This window comes from Canis lupus, chromosome 5 (assembly GCF_048164855.1).
Source record: "Canis lupus baileyi chromosome 5, mCanLup2.hap1, whole genome shotgun sequence".
In the NCBI taxonomy this organism is placed as follows: domain Eukaryota; kingdom Metazoa; phylum Chordata; class Mammalia; order Carnivora; family Canidae; genus Canis; species Canis lupus.
This window is the reverse complement of record NC_132842.1, coordinates 45,207,421-45,228,442: the sequence shown is the minus strand read 5'-3', so window position 1 is coordinate 45,228,442 and position 21,022 is coordinate 45,207,421. Positions and strand designations below refer to the sequence as shown.

Genomic DNA, 21,022 nt, shown 5'->3' with positions numbered 1-21,022 from the left:
AGCCAATAGGATCCAACAATAAATTAAAAGGACTATTTAGCCATGATCAAGTGGGATTTATTCCTGGGCTGCAAGGGTGGTTCAACATTGGCAAATCAATCAGCATGATACATTACATTAATAAAAGAAAGGACAAGAACCATATGATCTTCTCAATTGATACAGAAAAAGCCTTTGACAAAATACAGCATCCCTTCTTGATTAAAACTCTCCACAGTGTAGGGATAGAGGGAACATACCTCAATAACATAAAAGCCATCTATGAAAAGCCCACAGTGAATATCATTCTAAATGGGGAAAAACTGGGAGCTTTTCCCCTAAGGTCAAGAACCTACCAGGGATGTCCTAGTACTAGAAGTCCGAGCCTCAGCAATCACACAACAAAAAGAAATAAAAGGCATTCAAACTGGCAAAGAAGAAATCAAACTCTCACTCTTCACAGATGACATGATACTTTATGTGGAAAACCCAAAATACTCCACCCCAAAATTGCTAGAACTCATACAGAAATTCAGCAAAGTGGCAGGATATAAAAATCAATGCACAGAAATCAGTTTAATTTCTATATACTAACTATGAGACAGAGGAAAGAGAGATTAAGGAATCAATCCCATTTACAATTGTACCAAAAACCATAAGATACTTAGGAATAAACCTAACCAAAGATGTGAAGGATCTGTACTCTAAAAACTAAAGACCACTTATAGAAGACACTGAGGAAGACACAAAGAAATGGAAAAACATTACATGCTCTGGATGGATAAATACAGTTAAAATGTCTATGCTATCCACAGCAATTTATGCATTCAATGCAATCTCTATCCAAACACCATCACATTTTTTACAGAGGTGGAACAAATAATCCTAAAATTTGTATGGAACCAGAAAAGACCCCAAATAGCCAAAGGAATGTTAAAAAAGAAAACCAAAGCTGGAGGCATCACAGTGCCAGACTTAAAGCTCTATTACCAAGCCATAATCATTAAGACAGTGTTGTACTGGCACAAAAACAGACACACAGATCAATGGAACAGAATAGAGAACCCAGAAATGGACCCTCAATTCTATAGTCAACTAATCTTCAACACAGCAGGAAAGAATATCCAATGGAAAAAGGATAGTCTTTCCAATAAATGGTGCTGGGAAAATTGGACAGATACATGTAGAAAAATGAAAATGGACAATTTTCTTACACCATACACAAAGATAAACTCACCATACACAAGGATAAACTCAGAATTGATGAAAGACCTAAATATGAGACAGAAATCCATCAAAATCCTAGAGGAGAACACAGGCAACAAACTCTTTGACCTCAGCCACAGCAACTTCTTGCTAGACATGTCTCCAAAGGTAAGGGAAACAAAGTCAAAAATGAACTATTGGGACTTTATCAAGATAAAGAGCATTTGCACAGAAAAAGGAAACAGTTGACAAAACCAAAAGGCAGCCTAGGGAATGGGAGAAGATATATGCAAATGTCATATCAGATAAAAGGCTAGTATCCAAGATCTATAAAGAATTTATCAAACTCAAAAAACAAAGAATCCAATCAAGAAATAGGTAGAAGACATGAACAGACATTTCTCCAAAGAAGACCTACACAAGGCCAAGAGACACATGAAAAAATGCTTAACGTTGCTTAGCATCGGGGAACTACAAATCAAAACCACAAGGGGATACCACCTTACACCACTCAGAATGGCTAAAATTAACAAGACAGGAAACAACAGATGTTGATGAGGAGGTGGAGAAAGCGAACCCCCGTACACTGCTGATGGGAATGCAAGCTGGTCCAGCCACTCTGGAAAACAGTATGGAGATTCCTCAAAAAGTTGAAAATAGAGCTACCTTATGACCCAGCAATTGCACTACAAGGTATTTACCCCAAAGATACAAAGGTAGTGATCCAAAGGGGCACCTGCACCCCAACATTCATAGCAGCAATGTCCACAATAGCCAACCTATGGAAAGAGCTCAGATGTCCATCAATAGATGAATAGATAAAGAAGATACACACACACACCATACACACATATATATATTATTATACTATATATAGTATATATGTACATATATACTATAATACAATATATAATATATATAATATATACAATATATAATATATATACAATATATAATATATTAATATATAATATATATTATTATAATATATACATACCACATTATATTTATATATATATATAATGGAATATTACTAAGCCATCAGAAACGATGAACACTTACCATTTACATCGATGTGGATTGAACTAGAGAGTATTATGCTGAGTGAAATAAGTCAATCAGAGAAAGACAATCACTCATATGTGTAATATAAGAAACAGCACAGAGGATCATAGGGGAAGGGAGGGAAGACTGAAGGGGAAGTCATCAGAAAGGGAGGAAAACCATGAGACTCAACTATAGGAAACAAGTTGCTGGAGGGGAAGTAGGTGAGAGGATGCGGTAACTGGGTGATGGGCATTAAGGAGGGCACATGATGTGATGACTGGCTGTTATACACAACTCATAATTTACTGAAGGCTACATCTGAAACTAAGTATGGCTAACTGAATTTAAATAAAAAATAAAATACATTAAACAATTGAAAAAATACAGTTTTACTACTCTAGAGTGAGACTATCACTGGAAGGCTTTCAAAAATGATTGACAGCAATATTACTTTCCTGTACTTTATAGGAGCCATATTTGCATAATTGCATAAAGTGATTCAAAATTGACCTCACACATGAAAACAGGCAACAGATGGCATTAAAATGTGATGGTGAAGGAAAAAGCATTATGGAAATTGCTTGCAAAAACTAAGATATCAGCCTATTTTTCAGAGTCCATGGAATTTATAATCATTAGTTTGCTGCTATATTCATTGTTTTTGAAAGATGTGACCCAGACTATTGTGAGGGTTCCTATATGCAGCCTCTCCTCTTTTTGTTTATTTATGCTTGGGTAAGGAGAAAAAAGAGGTTACATAATCTTTGCAGTCCACACAATCAAATATTTTTCATTTTTTATACCCTACTTCCATTCTCATCATTTCTGAATATAAATCCTGTTGTCCTCAGATATCTAACCCCAATAAGACTAAAAGATTTCCATGTGTTGACCTGGAATTCATGTGGAGAAGCACAAATCTCAAGCCACTTTACTGAGTGAATGCTGGATACAAATAGGAGGTTAATTCACATAGTCAAGATAGGAACTTGGATTATTGGAGCTATGATAAGCATTAATGAAAGTGGTGTTTTCCTTTATAAGATACACAATTAACATTGAAATGAAAAAAAACAGCTGTTTTCTAAATGAACACAGAGCCTTCTCCTAATCAGTTTTGTAGGTCATACAAATGTATGAAAAATCTTCTGGGAACTGCTACACTTCCCTCCAGAGGAATCATATTCATGATTTTTTAACTTTTCATGGAAAAATAATCAGCATTGCTTGGTTCCCAGGCAATCCCTATCAAGTATTTACTGTGTCAGGCATGTATCATGAGCTCTGAAAACAGAATGGCCTTTCCTGCGTTAGTAAGGAAAAGGACACATTGCAACTCTGTGACGCATAAAGCAACCCATTGTCTAAAATGCACAGCTTCTATTGTAAGACAAAACACACAAACTGAGGCTCATATGGTTTTATTCATGCACGGAATACAAGGATCACTCATCAGAGCAAGTAATTTTCACTGGCCTCACCTACATGTTCTCACAACTGACATGTGGCCCATGTGTGTGAAATAGATGCTAAAGACAACTGCCCTACTCCTGACAACACCCCAGCTACTGCTGACCCCATTCCCAGAAGATGGCTCTAAGGAAGCCGCAGTTTTCCACGCAGTACCATAATGTCTGCTCCCCTGGTGCTTCCTGACAAAGGACACCCACTTAGACTCCTTCCCACTTAGACTCCCTTGGCCCAACCCTGTTCACCATCAGGGTCAGTAAAAGTCCATCCCTGGTAGGGCTTTCCTCATTTGCGTATCTGCTGACTTAGAAGGCCTATTATGTTCCTGGTCTACATTTTACCTGGCTAAAAGTGTCGGGTAGGACAGTAGGGAGGAAAGGGGTATTGATCCTTTTAGAATCCTGAAAAGGGTGAATGTCTTCTGAACTATCCAATCTGCTGCTTAAAAATTTTCCCCCTGATTAAGGAAAACCTATTACAGGTTGAGCCCATATAAAACTGCCAATATTCAACCATTTTTGACATACAAAAAAGTCAATTTCACATGTTACAACCTAATAATAGTGACTCAACTCTTTGGCTCTGTTAATTCCCAAGTTCAGTTTTTTTAAGGATTCAGGAGACTATTGTGACCTGCCACTTTCTTTTGTAACTTTGTTGCTATGGGACTTGAGTTCTATATCCCTAACAACTGACCACAAACAAATTTTGGAACACAACCCATTCATAAGCTGAGGACTGCCTACAAAGGATGTTCTTTCTTATTCAAGACAAGGCTGATGGATTGCACTTATTAGAATTATAGGCTAAAGAAACCGCAAAAGATTTACTTTGGGTCTCCAGATATCCTTCTCAGGCTTTTGGCTCCAAAACATAATCATAATCTAAAGTTTTCTGATGGTGAGCCAGGCCATCCCAGGGAAAACTGCAATCCAACTCACGGGGTAGGGCAAAGGCCACAGTTCTGAACATGGAGGCACAGCAAAGGCTGATTAATCTAAGGAGGAACAAATGTAATCTAAAACAGTGGTTTTCAACCGCTATCCCCATTGGAATAACCTGCAGAGGTTTAAGAACCCTGGTGCCTGTACCGCCCCAGAGATTCTGATTTCATTCATCAGGAATGCACCCTGAGCAACCAGATTTTACAAAGCTCCTTAGGCAGTTCTAACAAGGAGTTACTTTTGAGAACCATGGTTCTAAAACTGAGTATAAACCAAGAGAAAGATTCATGAAGTAAAAACACAAACAGTATTTGTAAGTTCAAAATGAGCCCTTGATCCAGGATGTCACCCTAACAGGGAAGGTCAGTGGTCATAGTCCCTCTAGTGAGTAGCTGAAGGCATACCAGCTGCCTGCCAGACAGTCAGGAAGGCCTATTGTATCAGAAAAATATAGCATGTGGTCACAGGGTCCAAGTACCAGGGGCAGGTAAAAGTCCATGGGGTGGCAACAGAGCAACAGCGAGGGGTGATAGGGAAAAGGCTGGAAACCAATCACAAAATTCCTCTCACTACCAAAACTATGAAGACGCAGCAGGAATCAAAAAACAAGGGGCTGTGCTTGACAGATGGAAGGCAGAACCATGAAGCCAAAAAGCAAGAAAATTGGTTCAGTGCTAAGTTCTCAACTCCTTCTTTCTTTCTCTCTACAGTTGGTATTGTTCCTACAGCTGAAAGGAGGCTTTCTTAACCCAGCTACCAGGGTAAAGACATAAGGGCCAAGAACCTAGCAGATCTTTATAATTTTTCCCTCAGAATAAATACCCTACCTTCTCCTGTCTACCATGCCCAAGAGAAAGGGTCATCTCCTTTAAACTCTGCTCAAGACTTCAGGAAATTGTTCAGCCTACTGGCATAATGGACGGCCCACGCTCTCATGTCAATATAATCATGTACAGTTTTACAATTTGCACACAGTACAAAGGCAAACAACTGAGAGGGGATAGAGACTCAAGTCATGCAGCCTGGTGCAGGGCTCTTTCTGCCCACAAGACCCTCTTTCTCTAATTTGCACAACTCACTGTAGGCTAGTAGCCACTGTGACAATGATGATTGATTTGCATCTATTCAAATATTTGTTGGCTGAATGATTAATCTACTGACTCTCTCTCTCCCTGCCAAAATAGATAGATAAATGCTATATTTTAGACACTTGACATGACATTTTGCACTTCTTTGCACAAATGCACTTTCTTCGTGAAAATGCTCATGCAAGTTAAAAAAAAAAAATCCATCAAGTGTAGCAAGAGAAAGCTTGTACTCTGTCCAGCCAATTTTATCCACTGACGACAGCAGAGAAAAGCATAAGGGCCTCTTGTTTTGCCGTCTTTTGTTTCCTGTGTTCTGAGCAAAACTGCACAGGAATTATGAACCGCTAGCAAATGCTGTGTAAGTGACCAAAAATCAAATGACAGCTCTATGAACAGAACCAGCCTGGCCCCAGTGAAGCCAGGCTGCTGGAGTCCTGGAACAAGAATTAGGGAATCAAATTCTATCCCTGGCCCTGGCCCCAGTTTACTGCTGACCTTCACTTGCTCCCATTCCCAGCCTCCTAGAGCACCCATAGTGCTTTGTGACCCATATTTTGCAGTGCAAAGATCACTGCGATGCTACTTGAAAGAATCTGAATATCTTGGACAGAGGCCACCAAGTCAAGTCATTGTTAGGAGACCTCTTCACATGTGTCTCTCCCTGGGGTCCAGTCCACCAACGGATCTCTCTCTGGGGCTGTGCAGCTGCTATTTGGATGCCAGTCCTTGACCAATGGGACTGGCATCCAATGGGAGGAGAAAAAGTTGGTAGGAAATACCTTGTTGCCAAATGGGACAGAAGTTTTTGACAGAGATTGAACCAACAGCATAGAAAAATTCTAGTAAAATGTGCCTATATCTTCAAAGAACAGACACATCCTGTAATTTGAACTGGCCTTTCTCTCTGCTCGGCCATACTATCCCTCCCCTAGACCTCACTCAAAATTAAACCCTTTAATACCATGTATTGGGATCCCTGGGTGGCGCAGCGGTTTGGCGCCTGCCTTTGGCCCAGGGCGCGATCCTGGAGACCCGGGATCGAATCCCACATCGGGCTCTCGGTGCATGGAGCCTGCTTCTCCCTCTGCCTATGTCTCTGCCTCTCTCTCTCTCTCCCTGTGTGACTATCATAAATAAATAAAAAAAAAATTAAAAAAAAAAAAAAAAAAAAAAAAAAATAATACCATGTATTTCTTCTCAAGACTCCATCACAACTATTTTATGCTCAGTTGCAGATGACCCAGATGATTCCATATGAACCTCATTTTCTGGCCCTTATCTCTTTTTTCACCAGGAAAAAAAAAATCCTTTCTATTTTAGAAATCATTACAACTATTCTAAAGGTGTAACATGACCCCATCCCAGCTGATAGTGTTCTCTGGACACATGTCTAAGCCTGATTTGGTTTTCTGCTTGAAGAATTAACTCCTTTCTCTAAAACTAGAAGCACTAGTGAGGAGGTGGGGCAACTCACCCATTAAATTTGTTCATATTTGGGTTCTGGTCTCACATCCATTTCTTCTTCCCACTCACTCATTGGAATGCTTTAATAATGTGTGAAGTATTTGGATCAAATAGAAAAATAAAGGTCACCTGGGTTGAGCGTCTGCCTTTGGCTCAGGTCATGATCCTGGGGTCCTGAGATCAAGTCCCACATCAGCCTCCCCACAGGAAGCCTGCTTCTCCCTCTGCCTGTGTCTCTGCCTCTCTCTCTCTCTCTCTTTTTCTCTCTTTCTCTGTGTGTCTCTCATGAATAAATAAATAAAATCTTAAAAAAAAAAGAAAAAAAGAAAAATGAAGTTCCCACTTAATATAGTCTTTGTCATTGTCCCTGGGTCCCATCACCCTCTCAGGTGGGCCTGATCTGTGAGGTCCTGCTCTAAAAGCATCCTCCTGTCCAAGTGCCACCTTCTTCTGGGAATTTACAGTATACAACTGGGGGGGGGGGGGAGGCTGACTTTGTTTTGTGTGTTTTGCTTTGTTTTGTTTTGCCAAGGGTCAAATTTCAATCTTTCTTTCAGAGTTAGCTTTCATCTTGCTCACCTAGAAGAAGCCAGAGGCCTGGGAATCTGTGATAATACCTCCCTTCTTTCCACTGAGTTCACATGCCAAACCCTGCACCCCATATTTAAGAGACTCACAAGTTGGACCAAGTGACTTCTTAAGTCTTTTCCAACTTGAGATTCTGTAATACTTCAAAATTTTTTCACCTCCTAGAAAACTTCTCGTAAGTATAGCCTCTTACGGTTTTTCTCCTTTTCATGAATGATTTTCAATGAGGCTATTCAAAATCAAAAGGAATATAAAGTAACAGAATCAGATGTCTGTGGTTATTATTAATAAGAAACTATAATTTGAAAAGGTTTTCTGTTTCATTTTTTCTTCTTCCAAAAAAGTATTCTCTTAGGAAACAAACAAGTAAAATATAGGGGATCCCTGGGTGGCTCAGCGGTTTAGCGCCTGCCTTCATTTGGCCTAGGGTGTGATCCTGGAGTCCCAGGATCGAGTCCCACATCAGGCTCCCTGCATGGAGCCTGCTTCTCCCTCTGCCTGTGTCTCTGCGCCTCTCTCTCTCTCTCTCTCTCTCTCTCTGTGTGTGTGTGTGTGTGCCTCTCATGAATAAATTTTAAAAATCTTTTTTAATAAAAGTAAAATATATTTAGTTATAAGTAGATATGATTTAACTTACTGCCCTGCCTACAAATTTAAATGGGTAGGAATGCAGGATTCAACCTTCAGAGAGACTTAATACCACATAGTTCCTAGTTCAGTGGTCCTCAACCAGGAGTAATTTTGTTCCCCAGGGGACTTTGGGCAATGTCCGGAAACATCTTTGGCTGTCACAAATGAGGATAGTGGATAGAGATGCTACTGCCATCTGGAAGGTGATGGTGCTAAACACAGAAGCACAGGACAGCCTCCACAACAAAGAATTATCCAGCCCAAAATATCAGTGCCTATGCTGAGAAACCCTGCTCTACATTTATGAATGCAGCTAGAAATACAAAGCCATTATTTTTCCATACAAAAGAGAATATTATTTATTTTCATAATAAATAGCAGACTCACTAGCTCAGACAGCCACACAACTAGCAAGGAATTCAAAAGTACTAGGTAAATTTGAGGGCAAAGACAAGAGGTAGGACTTGCAGCTAGCTGCCCCCTTTAATAGAGGTACTGTGCTACAGTCACTCATCAGCCACTAAAGAATGTTGCTGCCATCTAGGGGATGAAAATAGGATCCTCAAAAGCACCCCACTCCTGGCTCAAAGGACATAAGTTACCAAGCAGGCAGAAACACAGTGCACCCACTTAATTCATTTTCTCCATTTCATGTTTCATGAAAAGCCCATGTTTCAGATAAGGATAATAGGCTTTTGGTGGCTGTTTTTATTCTAATAGTTAATTGGAGGGAAAAGCCGAGAGCCTATCTATGGCCCAAGAACTCTCTGGTAAGACCTGTCTTTGTATTCACCCTTTACTTTGGATCATACATAGCAAGATAATGATAAGTTCTCAGCATCTTAGAAATCAAGGGAATTCCTTTACTTTTAGAGAAAAAATTCTGAAGTTTAAAAAATTTAATCAACTCTAATTAAATGAAAATTAAGAAAAAGAAAAAAAAAGAAAATTAAGAAGAACCAGAGTGTAAACAGTCTCCAGCCAAACACATTGTTACTCACACACACACACACACACACACAGTCCATAAAGATAACAGCAGTGAAAGGACTTTTCAAAGAGCTTTGAGAAAAATGGAAAGGAAATTTCACCACCTTCCCTATAGTTTCTGGAGAAGCAGGACCTAAGGGTGGAGGAGTGTGGTGTACCCAGAATTATAAGCTTCCATTTCATTTCTTCCTGTGGTCTGCCCCAAGCTTTACCATGGCTGGATAGGCTGGACCTCATGTTTTTCATGTGCCAGAGATAAAAAGCTTCCAACTCCTTCACCATAAGGATCCCTAAACATCTTAAAACAATGAGAAAACTCATTCTGATCTTTACCACATACCTTTTGAAGAGGTTGTGAACTCTATTTCTGTGTTTTAGACAAAGTGATTGTTTTCTTTTTCTTCCTTTTTTCTTTTTTTTTTTCTTCTTTCTTTTTTTAGATTAGTATATTTTATCCTGACTCACCCCCATCCTCTAAATCCCAGACTAGCTCATAATTCTGGGTAGTTGCATGAAATTAGTTGGCCCTTCCTTCTGATTGTTTCAGTGCAACAGCCCTACCCATCTCTTCACTCTAATTTTGCTGGGGTCCTGCAAATCCTACAGTCCTGAGTTTATTTTATTGAAAGAAAAATCCTTAAGGAAACTTACCATTGTAGCAAGAGGAGATAAACTCATATTATATTAAGACATGATCGCATACTTGGCCAAAAGTTAAGAATTATCTGAAAATCTGTGTCACCTCTTTTGTAGCTCATAGACCATACGGATCCAGAGAGATGGATGGACCAACAGAGATGGACAAGACAAATTTTCCATTAGAGTTCCAGCATTTCTATGTATTTTCTACAGCCCAATTCTCCTTGACAAAGGATTTTGTGCAATATTATTACCTGAGAAAGCTCTTTCTTAGATAAATGCAAGGTGTTATTGAGGGTAGATACTGTTATTAATATTTATGTTGTATTAAATATTAATGTGTTTGGGTTGCATACAAAAGATCATCTATTTACTCATCTCAAAAAGCTATTATGAAAATCAAGTGAAACAAGTCAAAGAAAACACATAACGAATACTATGCATATGTTAATATGACCTTGTTATTGTCAAATACAGTAAAAAACTGAATTGAAACCAACTATATGTCACAGAGTCAATTTTCCTGAAGGGTGACAGCATGTCTCGATGGACAGTGATGCTTATTTCTTCAAAGATCAAATATTCTACACTATCCCTCCTCCCAAAAAAAGGAAACATGATTTGATAAGTACACAGCATAATCCAAAATTGGAATATCCTCCATTCATTTCGTGAAATATCATCCTTGTATCTATCTAATCCAATTCATAAATTTTTTTACCTTGTAGAAAGGACTCTTAAGTAATATCTACCAGAAGCTCTTCTTTATCAATTTATTTATTGTTTGTGTTTTATCTGATGTAGAGGAAATATTAATGGTATACGGATATGTAAGGAAAGCAAGATACAAAATTTTATATATATATATGTATATATATATAACTTTATTTATATATATATAAATAAAGTCCCAACAATGTAGGAGAAATAGGTGAAAATAATCATAGTGATTGTCCCTCGATGGTGAGATTAGGTTTTTCGCTTTAATGAGGGTCCAGTATATTTTAATCTTTTGATTTTTATCAGAGTTATAGATGTATATTTTTAAAGTCATTTAGTTAAAGGATAATAATAAAAGAAAATGGATTTCTCTGCCTCACTTCTTTTTTATCACAAATTTCTTCTCCTCAGAGGCAACTAATATCAATTCTTTTAGATGCTTATTTTGGTTTTTATCTCTTTATTCTTAGGTAACATACTTATATAACGATTTCTTGATGTTATGGATTTAGATACTGTGTCCTTTTATTCCAGAAGAGGAAGACTTAGCTCTCTTGATGCCTCCACACACTCATGAATTTCCTTGTTCCCATCCTCCAGTGTAATTATATCACTCATTATTACGGAATCATTATTCAGTATTTACAGTACTACGACCAACTCACCATCATCCACATCTTCACATGAATACATGCTATGGTTAATAACAGTTTCTCTTCTTTGTCCAAGTAGCCACCTATATATCCATCCCCAAAATCTCAATCAAAAGCATACATCTTTCCTCAGTCCATTCAAGCACATAGAGAATTCTACATGCTTCATCCTTTCTTTTGTAACTCTTCCTGGAACCGTCTTTGCTTCAGTTCTCTCTAGATGTGTTGGTCTCCACGCTCATTTCACACCTATAGTATCTGGAGATTTCTTTGGCTTATCTCCTGAGGTGAGTCTCTTACTTTCTGGGTCCCATGTTTTCCTCATCTTTGGCAATCCTCCGGTTTTCCTTGAGCACATATGCTAGCATTAGCTAAGAAGATGTCAGTGGGAGAAAATTTTGAGGCGTCACATATCTGAGAAGGCTTTTGTTGTTCCCTCTTATTAACTGTGAGATTGTTGGGTATAAAACTCTAGCTTGGATATCATTTTCCCTCATAATTCCCCATTTTGCAATTGAGAAAACTGAAGAGACTGATTCTCATTTCTTTTGATCTGTTGGGTTTTTCTTCCATTTAAGCTTTTAAGACCTTTTCTCTATGCCAGTATTCTAAAATCTGGCAATGTGAGTTGTGACAGGGGTTCTCCCACAAATTTGCAAATTTAACAGTTCAATATAGAAATTTGCATCTTTCAGTTCTGGAAATTTTTATTTCACTTCTTTTATAATATCCTTCTTTCTGTTTTCTTTTTCCTTTTTTTTTTTTTTTTTTTTTACTTTCTCTAATTTCTATTAGTTAGGTATTGTATCAGCTGGACTAAATCCTTCTTGAAAAATAATCTTTTACTTTTCTACCTTTATCATTTTGTTGCAGTTTCTGGGAGCTTTCCTCAACTTTATCTTCCAATTATGTTATCAAAATCTTTATTTGTACGATCTTGCTTTTTAAGTTCTAAGAGCTCTTTTTGTTTCTCTGAATATTTCTTTTTATTATGTCATTCTGTTCTTGCTTCATAGATGCAATGTCATCTTTTATCTCTCTGAGGATACTATTTATAGTTCTTTTTTTAGGCTTTTCTTCGTTCTGTTTCTTGCATTTTCTCAGCTTCCTTCATATTCCTTTTGCTCCCATTGTCTCTTTGGGGTCTGTCTTTCAGAGTAGAAGCTTTTCTCAGATGGCTGGTGGTCTTGGCCATCACTCACACTTTAAGAGTGGGGGCAATGGGGGCACCTGGGTGGCTCAGTGGTTGAGCATCTGCCTTTGGCTCAGGTCGTGATCCCAGGGTCCTGAGATCAAGTCCCACATCAGGCTCCCCACAAGAAGCCTGCTTCTTCCTCTGCCTCTCTCTGTGTGTCTCTCATGAATAAATGAATAAATTTTTTTTAAAAAATCAAGAAATAAAAAGCAGACAGAAAGTTCTGTGTGCCTGAAGTAATTGACCTTACTGTTGGATGATTTCAGAGATCCCTAACTGATAATATCTGACTCTTTCCTCCTGGGCTCATTTTGCCTTCTCCTCTCTTGCTTAGGTGGTACAAGGCTTGCCAGAGGCATGTTTTTGAAGTGAAATGAGGAAAGGAGACTGAAGATTTCTCTCTGCACGATATAGACTTTTACTTAATCCCTCAGCGGAATCTATTTTGCTACAAGATGGGACTCTACAATACAAATTAACTCATATGCATTTGGCAAATGGAAAATAGACACCAGGGGGAAAAAATATGGAAATTATCTCAGTTTACAAGCAGTATTTCCTTAGCACAGGAGAAGGGAATGCAGAAGAGAATTACAAATTTCAGCAGAAAGAGAAAACAAAATTCAGCAGAAAGAGAAAAGGCTTCCAATCACTTGCTGCTCTGGCAGCAGAAACTTTTTTCCTATGTTTTGAAAATGAAAAACAGGCACCTCTGCCTGTGTGACTCGTGAGTCCCAGGAGGTTGTACTGCCTCTGTGACACCTTAAGGGCAGCCACAGTGACTTAGAACACCACTTTCGTCTGCACTGTGTCCGTTCATAGCTGCCCTGCTCTCGTGTTACCAACATTCCTGCTCAAGGAGTTCTCTGACTTCTGACCAGCCATAACAGGCCCCTGTCACAATACCTTACCTGCCCCCCACAGTAACTGTTTTTATTAATACTGTGTGTAAGTTTTGAGTTCTCTGCCCCAATCCTTTTTTCTTTTTTTTTTTCCTTTTTTCTTTTCTGCATATGACCTTTGTATATGTATTTTTAGGAAGCAAGTTTGAAGACTGAGGATTTTCATTCTGTCTTATGGTAGACAGTTCCCCAAACTGGCCACAGCTTTTCTTCTCTCTGAATCCACACCCCTTTGCAACAAATGTGACTTTGTAGCTCTGTCCATCAAGAGGTAGCACCTATCTCCCCTCTCCTCAAATCTAAACTAAACTTGTAACTTGCCTTGCCCCCACTGAATGCATGGAAGAGACACTACCATTTCCAAGTCTAGGCCTCAAGAGTCCTTGCATGTTTCCACTCATTCTTGGAACCCTGCCCAGCCCAAGTAAAAGGCCTGGGTTTAGCTTGTTGGAAAATAAAAGGCCATCTGGACCACAAATGAGTCAGCCCAGCTTTCCTAGCTCAAGTCCCAGAGATACAAGGCGTGTGGGATGGGCATCTTTGATATATCTGCTCTTGATCCACATTTGTTGCCAATTTTCCTGTTTCTGACCTCAATTTGCCCCCAGCTTTAGAAGGACCTGGGGTCTCAGATTACTGAGCCTTTCTGGGACTCTGCAGTAAGCTCATTATTGCTTCTGGGTCTCCCCTACTCCCAGCTGAGGTTTCTGTTTCCTCAAATCAGCTTAGTTACTACTCCTTCACATTTTTCCTGCTTTCAAAATGTTATTGCTCTGATGTCCTCTCCTACTCTCTTTGCTCTTGTTTTTAGTGAATTTTTATTTCCTTACTGCAAAGTTTAGTGGTATTTAGAGAGAAAGACAAATACATAGTTTAACCTGCCAGAATTAACAAGAAGTCTCCTCACTTCATTTTATAGATGAGGGAATTTAGCTCTAGCCAAGTGGCTTCCAAAGCCACCTGAGAGGTTAGTGAAAAATCTGAAACCATCCAGAGCCCTGGGAGCAGTCCAGTGTTCTTTCCTCTTTTCCATGCTACCTCCACGATTATGTCAGGAAGCCCATTAACAGGAATAAATATTACCCCTTTTTGACATGATTGCAGGTTTCTTCCGTATATCACAAAAGATTTCACAGGGCCATGGTATATTCTAGACGTGATAAATAACACGATAAGCCAATTCAATAAACAATCTGAAGAATACAATAGAAGTATAGTTATAAATATGTAAATATATTTACATATAAATATGTGATCTCTGCTGATGTCCAAACTATTGTTCCCACAGAATTGTGAACTTTGTATTCTCATAAATCATGTGTAAATTCTTAGACACAAATTAGAAAATACTCAGTGTTTTATTTATTTTTTAAAGCTATTCTTTTTTTTAAGATTTTATTTATTTATTTATTCATGAGAGACACAGAGAGAGAGAGAGAGAGAGGCAGAGGGAGAAGCAGGCTCCCTGCAGGGAGCCCGATGTGGGACTTGATCCCAGGACCCCGGGATCACACTCTGAGCCAAAGACAGAAGCTCAATGACTGAGCCACCCAGGCATCCCAAGTGTTTTCAATTCTAACTACCTACACAAATGCCTGTGCTTCTGAAACAAAATTGCACGGTCTATAAAGTGGCCCTTGCTGGACAGGCAAATGACTCTGGAGCCAAGAAGAGAACTTGGTGCTTCAAAACAATGCCAACAACCTTTTCTGACATCCAATGGCCCACAGATCAGTGATAGGTATCTAGTTTTTGCCAGTAATTAACACTGATTATGCAGAAGAGCATGGGTCAGATGTCAGGTCACTTAAGTGAAGCCCACATGGGCTGCCACAATCCCCCCTCCCTTCTTCAAGGGACCATGCTGAACTTTGCCTCACCATTCCAGCAGGCATCAAGCCAACATGGGGTCAAACAGAACCTCTTGTGCCTCCAAACACCAAGAGTAAGAAGCACTGCATGGATCAGTAAGAAACACTCTTGCCTTATTTTTTTCCATGTTTATACACTGTCTAAATCAATGAATTTTAAAAAACAATTCAGCTTCCATCCCTACTCCAAGTGAAACCACTCCTAACTCCTAGGATGACCAACCCATGAGTGGCTTATCAAATTTAAACCACTTAGTATTGGTGTCAGCGTCTTTCATCAATTGTCTACATCCCTTTAGACACCCCTAACTTTCCTTTTCTTAGTGCTAAACATAGATTCCTGCCCCCTACACAGCATTTGTTCAGTCCCCATTAGGATGCTTACCAGAGATGTTCTGCGGACTGCTCTTCACTCTCCTGCTCACGTGACCAGAGCTGAGCAGGCAGCCTAGAGAATCATGGGGAATACAACAATTGTTGCAAATATTCACTGAATTTCTGTTCTTACCACACAGTCTACTAAACACTTTATAGGCATCATTTCATGCCAACCCTAGACAACTTTATGAGGTAGACACAATTATCTGCAGCTCGGACAGGAGGAAGCTTTTGGAAGTTCTAAAATGCACCAGGTTATAGACCTAGCAAGTGGTGCAACAAAGGTAGCTCTTCCAGACTCTAGAACTGTGTTCTCAACCACTCTGTTTTGGTAGTTATTGTAGGACAGTGCAAGGCAGAAAGGTTTAGATTTCATGTGGTAGCAAATTTGGAGCCTAGGAGACTTCAGGAGACATGATTTAAGAGTTTGCTGGCATGGCCTTAAGAAGAGTTTAGAGCAGGAATCCCTGGGTGGCTCAGTGTTTTGGCACCTGCCTTCAGCCCAGGGCATGATCCTGGAGTTCTGGGATCGAGTCCCACATCAGGCTCCCTGCATGGAGTCTGGTTCTCCCTCTGCCTGTGTCTCTGCCCCTCTCTCTCTGTCTCTCATGAATAAATAAATAAAATCTTTATTAAAATAAAAAGAAGAAGAAGAAGGGTTTAGAGCTAGAAGTGGTAGTCAGCAAAGTACTCTGGAACTTAGCTGACCATGAGTGACCAAGGCCTGAACTTAGGTTTCTCACATTAAACTCTCATGCCTCCAAGGAGCACCCCAATAGAGTAAGGTACGAACAGGGCTACAGCACTGTGGGGACCAAGAAGGAATGAAGAACTCACACCCCTTCCAAGAGAAGGAGCTGCTACTCTGCTGTAGACTGGGAATGAGATGCGTTGTTGCTTATCTTCCTACTATTCAAGCAAATAGGGGTAAAAATGATAAAATGGAAATTATCTCAAAACATCGTCAATAGTACTTGATATCACACCACATTGCATACTTTAAAAAGGAATAAAATGGTTCAGTCAAAAATAAAAATTAGAAAATTGATTTTGAAAATGTTGAGGCTGCTGATATAAACAGAGCACTTTGGAGAAGCTGGTGCATTTAATATTGGATCTGTTAGAACTTATACACGTAATGTGTTGGAATGTTAACATCAATCAAGTATTAGTTTATAAATAAACACTGGAAAAATAAATAAATAAATAAATAAATAAACAAACAAACACTGGTAGTATAAGTCAATAGTCAATGATTAAACAAAGTTGCAAGACCCTGTTACAGGCACTATTAGAGATAAAATGTGAACATAATCTAGAGAGTATAGGGAGATACTAGAGAGTAAGGGAGATAACCATGTACAAAAATAAGACAAAATAGAAAGGAATAAGAACTATAAGGGAGATCTGAGCTAAATGCTATGGCACTTGAGAAATGCAAGAGATGAATTACTTCTGGGGACACTGGTGAGCATCTGGATGGAAAGGTATAGGATAGAGAAGGTAGGGAGGACATTCTCACTGGAGTAAGCAATGTCAGCAGGTCCAAGGAACAGGAACAGCAATTAGTCCAGGAGACTAGAGCATAAGGTTCGTGGAGGGAGGGAGGAGAGGATGGTAACTATCAGGCTAGGGAATTAGGTCGGAGCCAGATAATAGCGGGCCTTAAAGTCTATATTAAGTAGTATGGACTTTGTTCTATAATGAATGAGAGTCCTCAAAAGCTTTAGAGGAAGGAGTGACAAGCTCATATGTGAATCATATGCTAATCTTTTCTTTCCACAAATGAATGTTTGATTTGCATAAAATGAACAAAATTCTGCTTTATATCTCTCCCGTTACTCTTTCTTTGGCAAATCTTGACCTTGAGTTAATGTTCCTGAATTCTTTTGCATTGTTTTTGTTCTACACAGTACTTTTATTTTTTTTTTTATTGGTGTTCAATTTACCAACATACAGAATAACCCCCAGTACCCGTCACCCATTCACTCCCACCCCCCGCCCTCCTCCCCTTCTACCACCCCTAGTTCGTTTCCCAGAGTTAGGAGTCTTTATGTTCTGTCTCCCTTTCTGATATTTCTCACACATTTCTTCTCCCTTCCCTTATATTCCTTTTCGCTATTATTTATATTCCCCAAATGAATGAGAACATACACTGTTTGTCCTTCTCCGATTGACTTACTTCACTCAGCATAATACCCTCCAGTTCCATCCACGTTGAAGCAAATGGTGGGTATTTGTCATTTCTGTGTCCATCGAAAGATGAGTGGATAAAGAAAATGTGGTTTATGTATACAATGGAATATTGCACAGTACTTTTAATTAACCTTTTATCTAAACTAAGGTCTTATTTTCTTCTTTCTTTTTTGGTGAGAACTAGAAATACAATCAGTTTTAACCAAGGATAGCAACAACAAAAGAATTCTTCCCTTTTTGTTTTAATCTCAAAGTCTGATATTCCACAAGTTTGACCCAGATTCCATTTGCAGCTTCCTGTAACAAAAGGAAGCCTTGCTCTGAATGCTTCAACCAATGCTTTTCTTGCGAAAATTCTTAGAGCATCTTTGAGTGCATCATAGTTTCAGAGCAAAGTGATCTAAAGAAGTCAAAATCCATCCATTTCCCTCATAAAGTTAGCCATTCTCCTTTTAAGAAAAAGAAAAAAAAATGCCCAGAATGTGATCATGTCCTTTAAAAACCCAATTCAGCCTCTTTCAACCTATCCTAACCAGAACAGGAGAAAATTTCAGAAACCAGACCTTTGAACTTTTCCTTCAAGGTGGCAACAGAGATAATTTTCCAGAAAATAGAGTTGTAATTCATCATCAAATTCTTCTAATTATTAACTAAAACCCACCCTTCTATAAAGTAAACCCATTCCACCATATCCTATCATTAATAAAACAAAGAAAAACAGAACCTCTCTTCCTGCTCTACCATGTTTTGAACTGAATTCCTTTAGACTAAGTGTGACATTTGGACACTAGCCATATAGTTAAGAAACCCAGTCACATACTATTTTTCCTATCTTCTACATACCAAACCATCTCCCAAATAAGAAGGGACCATACAACACATGTTTCCACTTGTCCTTTTCCCCATCCCACCTCACGTTACCCCTCCTAAATGCATGTTGCTCAGTTTCTCAAAACACATTAACCTCTCAAGTCTACAAGAACATGAATGGAGTAGCTTGGAAGCAGTGCCTACAAGGCTGTGGGGGCCAAGGAGAATAGAGAACTCATACCCCCTCCCAGGCAGGAGCTGCTATGCAGCTGTAGTTTGGGAATGACATCCAATGTTGCTTGATCTTTCTATTTTTTTAAAGAACCAGGAATCCAGAAATCTACTTATTTTACAACTATTCAAAACTAAAACTTCAAAAGCATTTGTAGAACACCTTATAGACCAAGGTAATGCCTGGGTCCCTAGTCTATATGCTCTGCATTACATCAAGGTCTGGCCCCAGTGAATAATTTAGAATCTGCACCAAGTGGTAGGGCCACCTTTTCTATAGCTTCTATCTTCTTCTAGATCATTTTTCTTGTACTTGGTAACATGATAACTAAAGGAAGAGAAACCATCAATTGACAGGTTTTAAGTTCTGATAGTTCAACTGCACTTGCTTTCACCCAGATTTCCTACCTTCTCTATAAGCTCTGTTCCCCTCCTCTCCTGAGCCCCAGCCCAAAGAGTCAGCCTGCCCACTCATCCTTTTTCTGGCCCAGATAACATGAAGTCTTGCTGTCAGCAAAGGAATAACTAAGAAAACTCTCAGGAGGCCCTACTAGTCCCAGATATGGGAAATAATTTCCTAGTTATGTCTCCTGAGATCTCCAGAAAGAGTATTTCCCTTGGCTTAAAAAAAAAAAAAAAAAAAAAAAAACTACATTGAGTCATATCCTACCAATCAAAAAGTTCTCCCTTGGAAGTGAATTATGCAGCTTCCCAACCTGAATGAGTCTTTTCACTCCACATCACCCACCCTCCATGTACTTGGCCCAGCACAGCACATTTCTATAGTAGCAAGCACTCTTTCAAAGACAGACTAGTTGTATTTCAGTATTTGACAGTCCACAATCCCACTGTGTAGTTATAACTAGACAAGTGCTTGTAGATGATCTTAATGAAAATGCGCAAGAAATCAGATATGATACTTGTGTAGTCACAAAGCAGGTTCACCAGAATGAAGAATAAATAGCAACTACAAGTCAGTGAAAACGTTTTTCATGCTTTGTTTCTTGTGTTTTTATGAAAGACTGGACTCATTAAGTGAGCCTTATGGACTTGTGATCTCTCTAGCTCCAGATCACACTTACATTCATAGTTGTTCCCTGTGATCTTCCCTTCAAGACCTGGCAGGCCCAAAAAAAAAAGACCTGGCAGGCCCTAAGTCCCTCCCACCCAGTGAATCATCTCTGCTCCCAGTGAATTAAGCTTCATTCTAACTCACATTCTTTAAGGTGGTCTGATCACTAAGGCCTTTATTTTGGCCTAATATTTCACTATTCTCAACTTCGGCCACCTCTGCCTCTATATTCTGTACTTCCTGTCTATCTTGGTTGGTTTCTGCTCTTGGCCTGCTTCAGGGACCATTAGAGAATACACACATTAAACCCTCATGCCTACAAGGCTCACCATGCTCCCTTAACCAGAGTCCTTGCCATACTATCTACTGTTCATGCTTCACATGTCATACTCAAATCTGGATGTTTAGCGACAATGCCATTTGGGGTCTGAAAACTGATACCAAAAGTTCCACTTCCCACATGGCTGCAATCCAAAGGATGCATTTTCTTTTATTTAGTTTTTGCTTTTTAATAGCCCATCACCCATACTAGTATCCCCTCCTAAAATCATTCTCATACTTTTTTCTTATTTTAGGTAAGATTCACCTCTTTACTTGTAAATGGCTTTCTTTCTCAGTCCAGACATGCACTTACCACTCTTTTTCCCCCCCATTTAGAGAGTACAATGTCCTGATATTCATATTATTAACATGGAAAAACCTGGTAAAGTTTTGAAGAATTTTATTCAGTTTTCTTTTTTTGACTTCAAAATACAGTCTGGGGATCCCTGGGTGGCGCAGCGGTTTGGCGCCTGCCTTTGGCCCAGGGCGCGATCCTGGAGACCGGGGATCGAATCCCACATCGGGCTCCCAGTGCATGGAGCCTGCTTCTCCCTCTGCCTGTGTCTCTGCCTCTCTCTCTCTGTGACTATCATAAAACATAAAATAAAAATAAAAAATTTAAAAAAAA

General features: G+C 39.2%; 2 long non-coding RNA genes across 2 annotated transcripts in view; one reads left to right on the top strand and one right to left on the bottom strand.

Annotated features, from left to right (window-relative positions):
• LOC140633646 (uncharacterized) overlaps positions 1-10,516 on the top strand; it is a 33,604-nt gene extending 23,088 nt beyond the window's left edge. The window contains exon 3 of the long non-coding RNA XR_012031224.1: positions 10,160-10,516. This is a non-coding gene — a long non-coding RNA (uncharacterized lncRNA). The remainder of the gene's footprint in view (positions 1-10,159) is intronic.
• Positions 1-21,022, bottom strand: part of LOC140633643 (uncharacterized) — a 440,888-nt gene that overhangs the window by 338,903 nt on the left and 80,963 nt on the right. The window lies entirely within an intron of this gene.